The sequence below is a fragment of the Silene latifolia genome, chromosome 9, assembly GCF_048544455.1.
Source record: "Silene latifolia isolate original U9 population chromosome 9, ASM4854445v1, whole genome shotgun sequence".
In the NCBI taxonomy this organism is placed as follows: domain Eukaryota; kingdom Viridiplantae; phylum Streptophyta; class Magnoliopsida; order Caryophyllales; family Caryophyllaceae; genus Silene; species Silene latifolia.
In genome coordinates this window covers 95,788,905-95,804,366 of record NC_133534.1, presented here as the reverse complement: position 1 = coordinate 95,804,366, position 15,462 = coordinate 95,788,905, and the positions used below count along the sequence as shown (strand labels likewise).

Sequence of the window (15,462 nt, the reverse complement as noted above, 5' to 3'; positions counted from 1 at the left end):
CATGTATCTCTTTGGAATTTTCGTCCAGTGTTAGGGATTTGAGCGCGAAATATGACGGTTTCTTACTAAACCGCAAAACCCTTCGAAAATGGCCCTATGGTAGTCCATTTTTTATAAAGCTTGACGTTTTGGAACCCTTGAGTAATGGCTAAACTTGCTGTTACGCCAGATTTTCAATTTGTGACAGCTTCTCCGGGACACTTTTGTATAACATAATTGCCATTTTAGCGAAATGCTGCCGCATTTTCGACTGAAACCCGCAACTAGGCATGAATTTAGAATTGTCTTGACTTAACCAATCACATGTGTGGTCGGGCTTGGAAAATCTGGCCAAAGATGGCTAGAAAGGCCGTTTTTAAATGCTTGAAACGCTTGAAAATGCTTGAAAATGTGTTTAACATCGCTTTGTTTACTTCGATTTTGCAGAGGATATTCCTTCTACGCCGAGGAGAGGCCCCATGGACACTGACTTTGACCCTTCCACCGCTCTCATAGGGCATACAGGAGCGACCTAGGAGATGGAGGAGGATGTAAAGGAGGAGGCCCAGCGAAGGGCCAATATAGGACGAGGCGGCCGTCAGCTCGCAGGTGCACCTGAGTGGGCCGAAAAATGGGATGGTAGACATCTCATTTGGGCGGCAGAGAGCCACCTGTCGTATAGGACGGCGAGGAGCATGATAAGCCTTCACTTTGTCATTCCCTTATTTATTTATTTCTTACACATTTTATGCTAAAGAAAGCTTTCTTTTGAATTGACGCAGGAGGTTGGGAATATGAGGTCCTTCTCTGGTTATACGATGATGATAGATGCCTTCGGGAAGCTGTCGGAGGAGGAGAAGGCTATCATCGAGCGGGGAGCCTTTGGTGCCTTGGTACGAGGCTAGGGGAAGATCAAGGAGAGGAAGATTCGGGCTAACCTCAGCCTGCTTTGAGCCTTTCTTGATCGGTTCTAGGACACGACCTCAACTTTCCATTTGCCTTTTGGAGAGATCGGGGTCACCTTGGAGGACTACGGCATGATCTCGGGTCTGCCGTGTGGAGAGGAGCCATTAGTGTAGTCGTCAGCGGCCGTGAGACTAGACTCGGCCGAGGCGAGGAGTCTGGTTGGCTGGAACCTGGCTGCGGTTGCGGCCCAGGTTCCTGGTTTGGTGCCGAGTACCTATGTCAGAGACTATTTTGGTGGTAGGGTTCCGGCGAGAGTGAAGATGGATGGACTCATGGTGCCTCCGCTACCTTGCACTGCTGAGTAGCTGGCCCGTTTGTGGTTGTGGTGGTTCTTGTCTTTGATTTATCTCTAAGACAAGGGGGAGAGGCTATCGACGAAGCTTCTTCCGTTTCTTTCTGACTTGAGTAGCCTAGGTCACTGGGGCTGGTTTACTCCTAGTTTTGCGGTCCTCACGCGCTATATGAGGAACATGGTTCGTTCGGGGCTGATGGAGAAGGGGACTTCTCCTGCCACTGTCGGTCCTGGACTCCTCTTGGAGGTATGAACGTTTCTTGAAAATATGAAAGATCATTTTGTAGAAAACGACTCGTAATCATTATTATGTTCCCTACAGGCGTGGGTGTACTCTTACTTCTCTAGCTTTGCACCCACGAGGGCGGAGGACGTACCGAGAGCATACCCCGTCGTGAGGGACTGGGTAGTGTGTCGTCAGAAGAGCCAGCGGTCTTCTTATGATGTTTGTCGGAGGGGCATGAATGCCCTGAAGTTAGACAACGTAAGTGTCTTTGATCTTCATTTTATTTTTCCTTTTTTTAGAGATGATCATAAGAATGACCCCTCGTTTTCTTGCTTTAGTGGGTGTCTAGGCCGTGAGAGAGCTACTCTGGGGCTCCAGCCTTTGTGGCTGAGGTTCTCTGTCCCCGGAGTTCGAGTAGGTTACTGTTAACGACACCCATGGGGTCTGTGTGGTACTTGGGTGAGCGTTTGACTCGGCAGTTCTCTCGTGACATTTTTACGGTTCCCATCGACCCTCCATGGATGATGTTTAGGGAGCCTTCAGAGACTGACAGGGTAGCTGACCTGGCTGGCACGAGTGGTGATGCCCTCCTTCTCCCTGGTGAGGAGTACGCTGGGTTTGTTCACCGGAGGCTAGCGTACTGTCCGATCGTGATAAGCATATTTACCGTTTACTTGTCTTTGATAGATCTAATAAGTGATGAATGATTAGCGAATAATGAACCACTTGAGTTTTGTAAGAGATCGAGGTGGCGGGGGTCAAGCCCCCTACTTTTCCAGAGACATTAGAGTACACTGACTTGGCGGGCATAACCGTGATCTCGGAGATCCAGTCTTTCAGCGAGGCGGTGACTGACGCTGGCTTGGATGAGTGGCAGCATGTTGTGAGGAGGGTAAGCCCCCAGCTTTGGTTGTCTTTAGTATTTTATGCTTTATTACATAGGAATGCATTTGCCTGACTCTGTATTTGAATGAAGGTGGTACCGTCCAGGATTGTGGAGCTGTGGAGGAAGGTCAACCGGCTGCGAGCTACAACCATTGAGGCCCTCACAGATGGCTCGGGACGGTAGGTTTGAACCTTTTGTACCCGTCTTTATTTTTATTACCTCCAATTTTGTGAAGTGAAGTATCACTCTATTTTTATGTGTAGAGGGAGCTTGAGCTGACACAATCCCAAAAGGAGAAGGACCATTTGCTGAGAGAGCTCGAGGCCAGAGATGCTGAGATCGCTGCCCTTGAGGCGACAGTGGCTCAGCTGAGGGGTCGTCAGGACTAGTTTGTGTTGACTTATGTTTGTACATTTGTACATTTTAGATGTCATTTTGGGCAGGAGCCCGTATTTTGATGTATATTTTTACATTTTGGTTGTATATATGACGGCCTGCGTGCCTTTGCTGCCGAAATTCACGTATGAAATCACAAGCAAAACATATAATAAAAAGAATTAAGATGGCCTAAATTAGAGCGAAAAGAAAAAAAAGTGCCCGAAAATGTACAAAATGACGTGACCGGACGGTAGGGAGGGTTACCCCCTAAAATAGAATTTAAAAGAAATGTCTAAGTGTGTCATAAACTTTTTTGAAAAGAGGGAATGAAATGATTCCCCGAAAAAAAAAAAGAATGATTAAGTGTGCGTATTTGGCGAAAATATCGATTTTGCCTCGAAAAGTGAACCCGTAAAAGATTAGGAAACATAAATTTGGTAATTAATCGAAATTACTGAATTAAGTCCCTATAGGAATAGGAAACTTTAACTAAAATAAATTAGGAAAGATCCCACGGCTGTCAAACGAGGAAAAGAGCATGGGGAAGAGGCGCGGCAAGAGCTGTGATCCTTCGAAGATGCGCAGCTTTTGCTGCCTCTTCTCTCCAGCTTGTCAGTTCTCGGCAGAATTTAGGAACCGTCGAATAGTATAAATAGAGGCTTCAGTTGGACTTCTATTCTCACAATTCTCCTTTCCTTGACTTCGTGATGGAGTACGCGGTCGTCACACGCCCAATCAAACACATTTATAATTCTCAACAAACAACTAGTTAGTGCGTGGTTAAGTCAAGGTCGATCCACGGGACGGTGTGCTTTAGGTTCTAAGTCTATCTATCTCAATTTATGCTAATTTCACATTTAATTTGGGTTTGTAGTTTTGTTCTACACTAATGCAAGCAACAAAGTAAAACAAGCAATAAAGGTCTAGACAAATAATAAAAGATATTAGGATGTTATGGGATCATAAGGGATTCATGGGAGTTGATGATACAAACATATTCTCAAATATATAGCAAGCACTTATTATTGTTATGGGATCGAGTTGGTGTGTAAGCTTACAGTCCCTAAGAAGGTTTGGGTCCCGGAGCCGAATCGATTAGATTGAACAACACCTACAAGTCGACTTAGTCCTTCTTATTCAATTCTATGCATGGTCTAATAAGGCTCGAGTTGGTGTATAGCCTTACAAGTCTCATTGAAAGGATAAGTGATGGGTAAAAATGCAAGGATTCATAGGCTCGCATTTCATCAAACATAACATGTGCATGAGTTGAAATCACAACAAGCAAGCAATTTAATTATGAGAACATATTAGATTAAGCATGGAGCATTCCCCACGTTTGTTTCCCCTAATTTCCCATTAATCCTAGCCAAAGAACTACTCACTCATTACCATGGGAAACATGTCATTAATGGTGTCAATCATCACAACAAGTATAAACATGATAAGAAGATGAGGAAATCAACAATAAAGAGTAAAGAGTAAAGAGATTATACCAAACTTGAGATGATCCAAATAATAAAGTGAAGAATAAAAGAAGAGAACTTGATTGATTGATGAAGAGTTGTCAATTCTCCAATAATAACCCAATAATCTTCAATTACCCAATAATAATAAACTTGAACAATAATTTAAGGAAAGATTAATGTGGAATTATTGAGATTAAACTATTCTAATCTACTCCTAATCTAATCTAAGAGGATTTGCTATTATGGGAACCTCCTCCTTTCTTGATTATTACTGATGTGACCATTATTTGAGCTTATTTAGTCCCCGAATTAGCCTCGTTCCTATGCTTTTTAGTGCATATTTGGGTCATTTACTATCTTTAGTCCTTTGATTTGCATATTCTTTGAGGTTTTGTTTCCTTGGTAGGAGAGGAGTGCAAACCTTGCATATACATGGCAAAATAGAGCTAAATTTATCGAATCTAATGACCAAGCATCAAAGAGAAGACAAGACTAGAAGGCCTTTGTACATATTATAGTAGATGGGTAATGATGAAGAAGATCCATGCATCCCCGACAAAATTACGGAGGATTGTTGGGAGAAGAGAAGAAGAAAAGAAGAAAAGGAAGGCTGGGACGCGATCCGCTCGTCCAACCAGGCAGGACGCCCGTCCAAGACTGAAAGAATCCGAGCGTCTTTACCATAGGGACGCCCGTCCAGAAGCCTCGCAGAACGCTCGTCCAAGCCATCAATCCGCTCGTCCAGCCACCTGAGAATCTGCTCGTCCCGATCCTTGGACGCTCGGATTGTGTTACATACCCACACGTCCTCTTCTTGCTCCATGAAAGATGCGCATATTTTTGAAAGACCGGCTAAAAGGAGACTCGCATCTTTTCTGAGAGGAGCGATTCTGATGTGACCATAATTAGAGCATATTTAGTCCCCGAATTAGCCTTGTTCCCATGCTTTTTAGTGCATATTTGGGTCATTTATTGTCTCTAGTTCTTTTTTTTGCATATACTTTGAGGTTTTGATCCCTTGGTAGGAAAGGACTGCAAACCTTGCATTTTCATGGCAAAATGAGACTAAATTAATTGAATTCAAATGACCAAGCATCAAGGAGAGACAAGATTAGAAGGCCTTTTTACATACTATAGTAAATGGGCAATGATGAGAAAAGATCCTTGCATCCCCGAGGAAATTCTCAAGGATCTTATGAAGAAAAAGGAAAAAAGAAGAAGAAATGAAACTGCACAGCAATCCGTGCGGATTGTCCTGAAGACGCCCGTCCTCCACCTTCAAAATCCGTGCGTCTTCACTCCAAGACGACCGGGCAGCAACTCAAGAAGACGCCCGTCTTCTCCCCAAGACGCCCGGGCAGAGACCCCAGAATCCGCCCGTCCCATGCTAAAGACGCACGGATTCCCAGGCAGACAATTTCGTTTCTTCAAGCTTCAAGAAAGATGCACATCCTTCCAAAAATACCGGCGTTTCCTTAAGTAGGGACTTAATCGTCATTTAAGTCCTTAGTTAACCCTAATTCCAACATCTAATACCCACTATAAATACCCCATTAGTCTAATTAGAAGAGCATGTTCTTCTTAGCAATCTTTAGTGTAGCTAATATCAATCAAATCTCTCTTTAATATTGTAATCAACAATTAATCAAGTTTTAATACAAGTTTTATTTCCTTAATCTCTCTCTTGTTCATCCCTTATTTTGGGTAATTGAAGATTATTTGGGTTATTATTGGGAGATTGACAACCTCTCAATCAAGCATCAAGTACTTCTTTTATTCTTTGCTTTATTATTGGAATCATTAGTAGGTATAATTCTCTTAATCCCTTTTTAATTATTGTTAATTACTTTCATTTATTCATCATGTTTCACTTTGTTGGTATGATTGACAACCTTGCTAGCATGTTCAACATGATAATGAGTGAGTAGTTCCTTAGCTAGGGTTAATGGGTAATTAGGGGAAACCAACATGGGAATGATTCCTGCTTAAATTAATATGCTTTCATGGTTAATTTGCTTGCTTGTTTTGATCTCCACACATGCACATGTTATGTTTGATGAAATGCGAGCCTGTGAATCCTTGCATTTTTTACCCATCACCTATCTTTTCAACGAGACTCGTAAGATATAAACCAACTCGAGTCTCATTAGACCATGCATGTTGTTGAGTAGGGAAGACTAAGTCTACTTGTAGGTGTTGTACAATCTAATCGATTCGGCTCCGGGACCCAAACTTTCCTAGGATTGTAAGAAATAAACCAACTCAATCCATCACAACAATAATTGCTTGCTTATAATTTGAGAACATGTTTGTATGATCAATTCCCATGAATCCCCTATGACCCCATGACACCCTAGTGCTTTTTATCAATTGTTTACATCCCTTTTAATTCATATTGCTTGTTTACTTTCATTGCTATTTAGTTTAGTGATCTTCTACATCAACCCCAATTGTGACACCCCTAAGACACCGCTTGTTGCAATAGAAATCTCATCTCAATTCCCGTCCCTTGGGATCCGACCTTTACTAGCCTCTTTACTAATTGTAGAGTTATTGGTGAAGTTATAAACTGTGTTTTGGTCTAGGTGCTCCTAACGACAAGTAACCGAAAAGATATAGTCCCGACCAGATTCCTTAAGGACTTAATCGTCATTTAAGCCCTTAGTAAACCCTAATTTGTGTACCTAATCCCCACTATAAATACCCCATTAGTCTAATTAGATTAATCATATTCTTCTTATCAATGTTTAGTGTAGTTTATATCATTCTAATCTCTCTTTAATCTTGTAATCAACTTCTAATCAAGTCTTAATACAAATCTCATTTCCTTAATTTCTCTTTTGTTCATCTTTTATTTTGGGTAATTGAAGATTATTTGGGTTATTATTGGGAGATTAACAACCTTCCAATCATTCATCAAGTACTTCTATTATTCTTTGCTTTATTTTGGAATCATTATTAGGTATAATTCTCTTAATCCCTTTTTAATTATTGTTAATCATCTTCATTTATTCATCATGTTTTGCTTTGTTAATATGATTGACAACCTTGTTAACATGTTAAACTTGATAATGAGTTAGTAGTTTCCTTAACTAGGGTTAATGGGTAATTAGGGGAAACCAACATGGGGGATGATTCATGCTTAATTTAATATGTTTTCATAATTTATTTGCTTGCTTGTTGTGATCTCAACTTATGCACATGTTATGTTTGATGAAATGCGAGCCTATGAATCCTTGCATTTTTTACCCATCACTTACCTTTTCAATGAGACTTGTAAGACATAAACCAACTCGAGTCTCATTAGACCATGCATATATTTGACCAGGGAGGATTAAGTCGACTTGTAGGTGTTGTACAATCTAATCGATTCGTCTCCGGGACCCAAACCTTCCTAGGATTGTAAGATATAAACAAACTCAATCCTATCACAACAATAATTGCTTGCTTATAATTTGAGAATATGTTTGTATGATCATTTCCCATGCATCCCCTATGAACCCATGACACCCTAGTGCTTTTAAATCAACTGTTTACATCTCATTTTAATCATCTTGCTTGTTTACATTTATTGCTATTTAGTTTAGTGATCTTCTTAACTCAACCCAAATTGTGACACCCCTAGACACCGCTAGTTGCAATCGAAAATCCTACATCAATACTCGTCCCTTGGGATCCGACCTTTACTTACCTCTTTACTAATAGTAGGGTTGTTTGTGGAGATATAAATATTATTTTGGTCTAGGTGCTCCTAACGACATGTAACCAAAAATTAAGCTCCGAGTGAGTCCGACAAAAAATGGCGCCGTTTCCGGGACGGTGTTAACTTGATTTGATTTTCTTTGATTGTTATTAGTTGTGTGTTTCTTTGCCTTGGGGAAGTAAAACTCCTCAAGGTTTGTTCTAATTGTTTTCAAGTTGTTTGATATTTTGCATGTCTAGAAGATCACAAGGTAACTTTTTACCCATTGATCACGAGACTGAAAGGACTTTGACAACCAATAGAAGGCTTGCTAGAAACACTTTGAGAGGAATTGGTCAGGTTGTAGATATTCATTCTCTTGAGTTCATCAACCCTTTTGCAAGAGAAGGTGAGGAGAACCCAACACAAAATCAACCTCAAAATCAACCCACAATGCCTAAGTTTTCATCACATTCCGTACCAACCGAGGAGAACCTACCCAATGGAACTCCCACACCACAACACTTAACCGGAAATTTCATTGCTAAATCCGCATTTATCCGATTAGTCGAAAGAAGCCAATTTGGGGGGATGCCTAGTGAAGACCCTCACTCTCACATGGAGACTTTTTGTGACTATTGTGATGCGATTTCACAAACCGGTGTGACTCAAGACCAAATTCGATGGGTCTTATTCCCTTTTCTCTAATTGGCACCGCAAAACAATGGTTGAAGAGCCTTGATAAAGCTACTCTTGGAATTGACTCTTGGAAGAAGTTGGCTCTAGCTTTCTACAAAAAATTCTACCCTCCGGAAAAGACTAACATGCTCAGAGCTCAAATTACGGGTTTTAAGCAAAGGGATGAAGAATCTTTGGATGAAGCTTGGGAGCGATTCAAAGGAATTTGTCGATCATGTCCTCATGATTGACTTAGCGAGTGGTTCTTAGTACAACAATTCTCAACATGGGATCAAATGGTATGTTCACCGAAGTTGACGATAATCAAACTTGGAACAAGATTGAGGAAATAGCGGTCCATAATTCACAATATAGTAGACCTCGCAAGGCTACTAGAGGAGGAAAGCATGAAGTGGACTATATTACTCAATTGGGTGCTCAACTTAGTGCTCATATTGATACCATCAACTTGAATTTTGAGAAGGCTATGGCTAAACTTGAAGAAGCCTCAAAATCACCAAAGCATCATGTTAATGCCATGGTAGCATCTTCATCAATCCCAAGTGGGATATGTGAGAATTGTGGAACTTTGGGACATGACCAAAGTGAATGTAGGGGAACAAATGAACAAGTGAATGCTTTTCAATCATACAAGAGTGGTACCCCTTATTCTAACTATTACAATGAAAACACCAAATTCCACCCAAATCTCTCATACAAAAGCCAAAATGTTCAAAACACTCAACCAACATACACCACACCTCCCATGAGAAACCAAAATCAAAGACCCTTTTTCAACCAAAACCAAGGTTACCAAAATCAAACTCTATAAAATCAACAAAAATGGCCAAGGTTTTGATGTTCAAAAAGCGGTCCTCCAAATGCAAAAGAATCAACAAGAATTTTTCACTCAAATGCAAAAAGATAGCCAAGCAAAAGACATCACCATCAACAACATCCTAGCCCACACAAAAATGTTGGAAACTCAATTGACCCAACTAGCATCTTCAAACTCTCAAAGACAAAAGGGGCAATTACCACCTCAAAGTAACCCCCCATGACATGAAACGGTTAGTGCCATTCACTTGAGGAGTGGTACGAGATATGAAGGACCAAAGAAGCAAGTTGAGGAAGAAGTTGTGGAAGCTAGTGACAAAGAAGGAGTTGTGCAAAACTCTAAGGAAGATGCACCAACAAAAGAAGAAGTTTCAAAGAAAAGTGAAGAAAAGGCCAAGGAGAAGGAGCCCATTGTGATTAGACTTCCATTCCCAAGTCGTCAAGCTAAGCCTAAGATTGATGACCAACTTGGAAAATTCATGGAAATTATGAAGAATTTGGAACTCTCGATTCCTTTCACGGAATTAATCAATCACGTGCCGGCCTTTGCAAAGTACATGAAGGACATCCTTACGAAAAAGAAGTCGATCCGGAAGCTTGAAAATATCGCCTTCACTAAGGTGAGTAGTGCAATCCTTCAAGGGAGTTCACCTCCGAAACTTAAAGATCCAGGAAGCTTCTCAATACCGTGTACCATTGGCGACACCACGATCAACAAGGCTTTGTGTGATCTAGAAGCAAGTGTGAGTGTTATGCCGTATTCGGTTAGTAAAAGGCTAGGGATAGGAGAGCTTAAAAGTACCAACATCACACTCCAAATGGCCGATAGAACAACGAAGACACCGTTAGGGATATGGGAAGATGTTCCCGTGAGAATTGGCAAATTCTTCATCCCGGTGGACTTTATCATTGTTGACATGGAAGAAAACTCCAATATTCCGATCATCCTAGGTAGACCTTTCTTGCACACCGCGGGTGCGGTGATAGATGTGAAGCACGGAGAGCTTACTCTAGAAGTAGGAGACGAGACCATAACTTTCAATCTTGACAAGACCATGAGAGCTCCCCGTTTGCATGAACCATGCTTTATGGTTGATCACTATAGCCGGAAGGATGATAGGAAGAAGTCGGAATTCCAATGGAAAAAGAAAATTGATGATGCTCCATTCAATGAGCAAGGAAATTGCAACAATGAGAGCTTGAAAAGCTCACCCATGACAAGTGAAGAGGATGGCCTCATTGGCCAAAACAAGAAAGAAGGAGAGTTGTCTCTATCAACTTAAGAAATTTTTAATGATCAAGTAGACGAAGTTTGCGGTCTTTGGGATGATGAGTTCGAAGGGATATTCAATCCCTACATTGGTACTCCTATGAATCAAGACCATCAAGGAGAACAACAAGTGCAAAGATCTATTGAGGATCTTTATCATGACAATGAACAAGCTTTCGACTACTTCATCAAGGTGTTGAGTAACATCAACAACACCTTGAACATGCCCCCTTGACATCTCACATTGGATGAGTTTTTGGTGGAGTCCTCCCTAAACCACCATTTGTAAATATTCTAACTCCCTAACTTGCATTTCAATTTTTACATTGCATTGTTTGTCATTTTTGGATTTATATTTTTGTGCCTTGATCAAGATATTCATCATTTTGAGAGAAGTGAGGGAGGGACTTATGATTTCATTAATGTGTAGTGCTTTGACTTAGTGTGGGGATAGCAATTGCCTAGGCTATACATGCCTTTGTAGTGCCCCTACAATGAAGAACACAAGAATCGAAGAATAAAAATGATACAGGTTATGTAGTACCCACGGATAGACCTGAATCCGTGTGGTCTAGGAAGAATCCGAGCGGCTAAAAGGAGAATCCGCTCGTCGTCAAAGAATCCGAGCGTCTAAGATACAATCCGCTCGTGTGGCCGAGCTGCAGAATTCAAAAAACTGGTCAGACACAGAATCCGAGCGTCTCAATTGAGAATCCGCTCGTCTGATTCTGGACGCTCGTCTTACAGGAACGACGCTCGTCTTTCTGCTGTTGAATTTTAAAGTTTCTCCCTATAACAGAATCCGAGCGTCCGTCCACAAAGACGCTCGTCTCAAATTGAAAAATCCGCTCGTCTTTGCTTAAAGACGCTCGTCATGTGGCATCTTTTCCTGAGACAAAACACGAAGAATCTGAGCGTCCCGACCCCTGGTCCGCTCATCCTCCCCTGCTATTTCAAACATAACGGGTCTTTTAAACCCTATTCCCTCATTCATTTTCATTTCTTCTACATTCAAACACTACCCACTACCCAAAAACCCTCATCCTCTACATCAACAAAACCAAATTTTCTCAACCAAATTCAACAAAATCAAATCCAAACTTCCTCACAACAAAAAATTAGTCACTCCTTTTACAACAACAATTGATTCAAACACCAAAGTCTTCAACCTTTGAGTCGATTTGTAGGATATAAAACAACATTCATCCTAAATCGATTTGGGCATAACTAAAAATTGGAGATTTCAATCTTTCATTGGTGTAATCAAGCAAAGGAGAATGGCAAGAACTAAAGGAGGTAACAAGACACCCCCAAAGAAGACACTTTGAAAAAGGCAACAAGCTCTTCCAGCAAAGCAATTGTCAAAGGCATTGGTAGTCCATGAGGCAAGGTTGGAGGTTCAACAAGGTCCCCCTATGGAAGCTACAACATCAACAACTCCAGTCATTGAGCAATTAGCCAATTATCCGGAGGTATTTTCACTTCCGACTCTCATAGGGATAAATTTGTTCTCTTTGCTAAGAAGACCATTATGCCTACTAAGTTTATTTGTGAAGATGCATTGTCAAAATTCGGTGTTCTTGAACAAACCAAAACCTTCTTTGAGTCTATGGGGTTGGGTAAATTGTTTACCATGAAAGAATTGACATACCCCTCCCTCACCTTGGAATTTTTGAGTTCCTTAAAAGTCCCAAGGGTGGAGACTAGAACCCACATCGAGTTTCGTCTTGAAAATGTTGATAGACGCATCACTTATGGCGAATTAAGCAAGATTTTAGGCCTTAGCGATACCCCGAAATATACAAAGATCCCCGAAAAGTATGACCCCGCTCCTCTTTGGGAGGCAATTTCCGGAAAGAAATTTGTGCGCTTTCATGATTGTCGTGCTCTATTAGTCCACCATCTGGGCATTAGAGTGTGGCATAAGGTCATTGGGAATACTTTGATAGCAAGAAATGGCACTATTCATCTTACCAAGCTCGATTGTGTTCTTCTTGAGTCGGCCTTGAACATAGGAAGGGATTTTACTAAGCCATATTATGCTCTAAGACATTTGGTTGAACGATGGCTTAATGTTGATTGTGGTAAAGAGGGCACCGCTTTCATTGTAAATGGAGGACTAGTTACCCATTTGGCCAAGCACTTTAACCCAAATTTCAACAAAGACAACACTTATGTGGCGGTTAAAGGAGGCCATCTCATTGATATGGACACCATGATTCACAAGTTTAAGTGGGTCAAGGATGATTCTCTTGACACCAAATATGGGTGGTTAACCAACGAAGCTAGATCCTTCACCTTGCCTTCCAAAATTTGCCGATTGAATGTTCACCGACCAAACTACCTTCTTCCACTCTCCGAGGAGACCGAGTATATTATTCAACAACAAAGAGGCGAGATTGACGAGCCCTCCTCCTCCATTATCACCTCACCTTACCCATTTGAATACCAAGAGTTCAAACCCCAGGATGTCGAGGTAGGAAATGATTACATGACTCTACTCATGAGGGAAATTCAAAAGCAAGGTTACAACGATAGAGTGGATGCTTACAAGGCCCAATATCCGCCCCTCCTACATCTAGCTAGGCAAGGATTTCTTGATCCATCATGTCCTTTGCCTAGTTGGGCAGATAGGGAAGTTTTCTTTCTTAGCACCTCTAGTGGTGGAAGACCGGTTGAAGAGGAGAATGTTGATGATGAGGGTGTTGATGAAGAAGGTGAAGAAGAAGAGGTCCAAGAAGGTGTTCAAGAAGAAGAAGCTCAAGAAGAGGAAGAGGAAAGTGAGGAAGAGCAAGGAAGTGGAAGCGGGAGTGGATATGATTCCACATCTATGGAGGAAGATGATGATAATGATGATATGATGCAGGATTACCAAACCATAGAGGCTCCTACATTCTTTCACCTCTCTTATGGTTTGTCTACTTCTTTTGTTTTCTTTATTTTATTTTGATCATTTATTTTATGGAGTCCTAGCAACATGGAGGACTAACACCTTGGATTCATTAAGGTGTTCATTTTTATTGTTCACAACTTGTAAAATCAAAATTGACAATCCTTAGTTTCATGCATTGCATTCCATGTGCATGAACTACCCCGAAATTCAAGACGTTAGAAATAATGTCTATTTTGGTTTGGGGAAGTCCATGCATATGCATCGGGAGCTAATTTAAATTATGCTCTCCGCCATAACAAAAACACATGCATCATGTAGTGTAGCTTAGTATAATTTGCATTTAGTTTGGATATCATGCATCATACTTGCATAATTTCCTATCGTATTGGACATTGAGGACAATGCCCATATTAGTGTGGGGATGGGAAATTCTAACTTGACTTTTATTCAAAATCCAAAAAAAATCCAAAATTTCGAAAAATCCAAAAAAATTGAAAAATTGAAATATCAAAAACATGTTCATTTCCTTTTTAGTGTAGTCTTGTATATATTGTTTTCTATTGTGTTTGTTCATCCTTGTTCACATTGATCGACTACGCCACATGCGAGACATGAGGATATTGAAGACCGCATGATATGATCTTTCCAATCTCCTTTTTCCTCTTTATGTTAATGACTATGTTGCTTTATTTTGATTGATGCGGCAAAAATAATGTTAATTTAGGATTGCATTTAGATTATTTGGCATATTAGTTGGTAGAAGCATATGCATTAGGATGTATAAATGTTAGTTGCATCATGGCATGTAGTTTGCATGTTAGAAAAATTTTGCGAAGCCGTCTACTTGGGAAGCTTGACAAGTGTATATAGGCCCTAGTAGATGCTTTTTCTTCTTAAAACTTTGCTTGTTAGAATACTTGTAAAACACCCTCGGATGTGTCATGCTAGTATCCTTTGACCCATGGATTAAGGCCTAGTCAAGAGTACCTTGTGGTGTGATAACTCCTTGGCTACCGTTTATTCCAAGGTGACCCTTGAAACCATGCAGCCATCATTCATCCATGTTCTACCATATATTTTGTCATAAAAAAGGGAATGGGCACAAAAAGAAATTATTCACATTTGAGTTCAAGAAATGAAATAAAAAGTCAAAAAGTTTGCAAATGCATCAAAAGAAAAGAGGAGTAACAAAAAGGAAAACTCCTATGCTTAAAATATAAGGCACCCTCGTTACAAATTGGGGTGACTTTGAAAATGTTCAAAAGAAAATGCAAAAAAAAAAAAGTTGAAAATTGTCAAGTATTGAAATGCCAAATATCAAAGAAATGGCAAGAAAGTGTTCTCAAATGTTATAAGCCATAAGAAATTGGGGGGACAAACAAAAGCAAACTCCCAAATAAAACTCAAATTCTATCGATCCCTTTATCCATCGTATCCATTTTTGTGCATGGTAGAGAGGGGACGACCCTTCTTCTTGTCTAGGCAAGAGGGGGAATTCTGCGATCCTCCAGTGTTTCTAACACCATAGGGAGTCTATTCTTGACAAAAGCATTTAACGATTGAGGACAAAGATACCCTAGCTTGACACAACTTGGAGGTGATTTATTGGTATCCTCCTAGGCTTAGTAGTTTGAAGAAATTGCATCTATGAAGGAGTGTGTACCCTTGAATTGCTTCCCCTTTAGATAATTTCCGCCACTTAGATGAGGAAAGTGGCTATTCTTTTGTAGATGCATCCATTACTTGATTTTGTGTGCTTTAATGTTTGGATGTGTCGCCATTTTGGCAAGACCCACCTTGCCTTACAAAAAGGAATCATACCTCATGGTTGTCTTGTTGTGAGTTGAAGGGGCGGAGTGAGACCCGCTAATTATCTCATGTCGGCTACATTAGTAGGATAGTTTGA

At 40.7% G+C, this 15,462-nt stretch overlaps 1 non-coding gene across 1 annotated transcript; it reads right to left on the bottom strand.

Annotated features, from left to right (window-relative positions):
• Positions 1–8,702: 8,702 nt before the first annotated feature.
• Positions 8,703–8,810, bottom strand: LOC141603253 (small nucleolar RNA R71). Its single transcript, XR_012525143.1, has one exon. It is a non-coding gene; the product is annotated as a small nucleolar RNA R71 (small nucleolar RNA).
• Positions 8,811–15,462: the final 6,652 nt, after the last annotated feature.